Source organism: Montipora foliosa, chromosome 8 (assembly GCF_036669935.1).
Source record: "Montipora foliosa isolate CH-2021 chromosome 8, ASM3666993v2, whole genome shotgun sequence".
Lineage (NCBI taxonomy): Eukaryota > Metazoa > Cnidaria > Anthozoa > Scleractinia > Acroporidae > Montipora > Montipora foliosa.
Window position 1 is genome coordinate 8,707,297 of NC_090876.1, and position 2,500 is coordinate 8,709,796.

The 2,500-nt window shown below is 38.2% G+C and overlaps 1 pseudogene; it reads left to right on the plus strand.

Annotated features, from left to right (window-relative positions):
- Positions 1–2,500, plus strand: part of LOC137968227 (coiled-coil domain-containing protein 93-like) — a 107,102-nt pseudogene that overhangs the window by 96,587 nt on the left and 8,015 nt on the right.

The window sequence follows — 2,500 nt, forward strand, 5'->3', positions numbered from 1 at the left end:
TGTATGTACCACGATCGCAATGACCTTTTGATCAAATCTGTTCGTTTTCCAGACAATCTTGCGCGTTGGCAAGCGAGCTATCGTTTTAAAATTGCCATTGTACAGTATTTTGTGGTTTAGGAAGGTCAGAGCCTGGTATATCGCTTTCTTGCAACTTGAGTTCTTGCTCGGCGCACGCAATGATGAAAATGTGTCCCCCAAAACAGTCGCATCAGTTGTACAATTCAACAAGGTTCTCGACCCTCTCTCCCGGGTAACCTCAAAGTGGGCAATTGTTCTGCATATAATTAATAATATACGTAACTGTTTTCCTTTTCAGGAAAGATCAGAGTTGATTTCAAAACAATACGAAGCGGATAAAGTAAAACTTGGAAAATTAGATTTTTTCAGGTACTTTTCGAAAACCTTGCCTTCTTTATTACCTAACATTTTTATAAACACGCAGTGGACATTTTCCTGTTGCGCATTCAATTTTTTCTGACATTTAGTTTGCTTGAATGTGTTGATTTTCAGGCTCGAAAGAACCGTGAGATTTCTTCACTTCAAAGGAAGATCGACGAAGTCCGTCGCGTGCCAAACTTACACAATATCAGAGAAGATTTTTGGAACTGTACAAACACAGTTTGTAAAGTATTCATAATCAAGAGGTAAAGTTTCTTTTCCCGTATATTTGTGTTTGTGTAGAGGATTTTTAACAGTGTCCAACTGGCCCTCTGTCAGGTTCTTCAAATCTTAATGATCGGCATTTCGCAAAGTTCGTCACTTCAAAGTTAACTTGCTTGAATTTGTTTTTATTTTAAATTAAAGTGGCCGGAACTCACAAGGAAACGAAACAGTTCTTCACTTTATATAACACTTTAGCTGATACCAAACTTTACTTAAGAAAGGAAGTAACTTTGAAAAAGAAAAACCGATATTGGTGATTATGTGCACACAGCGCCCAGCATTGTAGTTTTGTACTCTTAAGCTTAGTTCCCACTGGCGACATAAGGATCATAAGCATAATCAGAAACATAAACATAACCTTCTTATGTTCAAGTGGGGACGGCCGCTGTAAAAACGTAAAGCTTTTCCTCGAAGCTGGCCGCCATCTTGAAAATGAACCGACCCAAAAGAACTGGTCCTAGACTTTAATTGGCCAAAACACAATGACCCCGTTGCGTCATTATGTTTCTCATTATGTTGTTATGATTTTCGCGTTCCCACTGCAAAGAAAAGGGACATAGTCATAGTCAAAGCCATAATCATAATCATAAGAAAAATGGTCGATCATTTTCTTATGATTATGATTATGTTGATCATAAGGGCGCCTATGATTATGTTTCTGGACGTTCCAACTAAGACATAAGCGACATAACAGCGTTATGTTCGTGCTTATGATTATGATTATGATCCTTAGGTCGCTAGTGGAAACTAGGCTTTAAAGTTCTACTACATGTATTATCAAAAAAACAATTTTTATTTTTCTTTGGATTTCAAAACTATGTTAACTAAACAGTAAGTGACCCAAGTTTTAAGCCTTGATTTCAAAGACACCTGTTTATTTTAACTGGAATTTTTCAATGGTCCGCCATTACTAACTTAAAAATCTTGAGAGAGCTGAATCGAGAACAATGACTCAATAGTTTAAGAATGCAATGTATTTGTAGGCGGCTGAATTAATAGAGAGCTTTAGGAACGACAACGGCGTTGTCAAATTTGCATATTTAGTGGCCAAAAACAATAGATTTGCACGCTCTGCACGTGCGTTTTTCATTTTTGTCAATTTCTTGGCCGTCGTCAGCAAAACAACAACGTGAAATAGTCAAATTTGAGGTTTTATGGAGGAAGTCAACACTTGGAGGTAAATGTTCCTCGCGAAAAGAGTTTCTCCCCAAAATTATGCGCTATTCATAACGTTTTCATTCCTGAAGAACTGCTATACCTTTGTCACATTAGAAAGCTTGGAATCATGGTCGTAAAGTGATTACAATAACAGATGACGTTCTCGTTGCCGTTGCCGTCGTCGTTGCTAAAGCTCACGGAAGTTTCGGGCTTCCAGACTTTTAAACTCGTGTTTTGCATTTATAATAAGCATCCGACGCTGCATGAAATTTTAAGCTAGTGAGTAAATGACGTCACTTTTCCCTAGATCCAACCCTCTAAAATCCCTTGGGTCATTTTGGAACGTGAGTAATGGCGGACCGTGAAATCCAAAACTTACACTCAAAGTAAACAGCCTTTGGATACAAATAAAAAGCTCAAAATTTTGCCTGTCAAGTATTAAGCAATCACACTTTCAAAATCTGAAGGAAAAAAAGGGAGTGATTTTTTGATCATAGTAACGCTTTTAAGGGTGAGCATGGCAGAATTCAAGCCGGAGTGTGTAATCAAGTAAAGCTATGATCTTCGCAGTTATGAACGCAATTTTTGCAATTGCGTAGAGAAGCCTGAAAAATTCAGGACTTCAACAGGGTTTGAACCCGTGACCTCGCGATTCCGGTGCGACGCTCTAACCAAC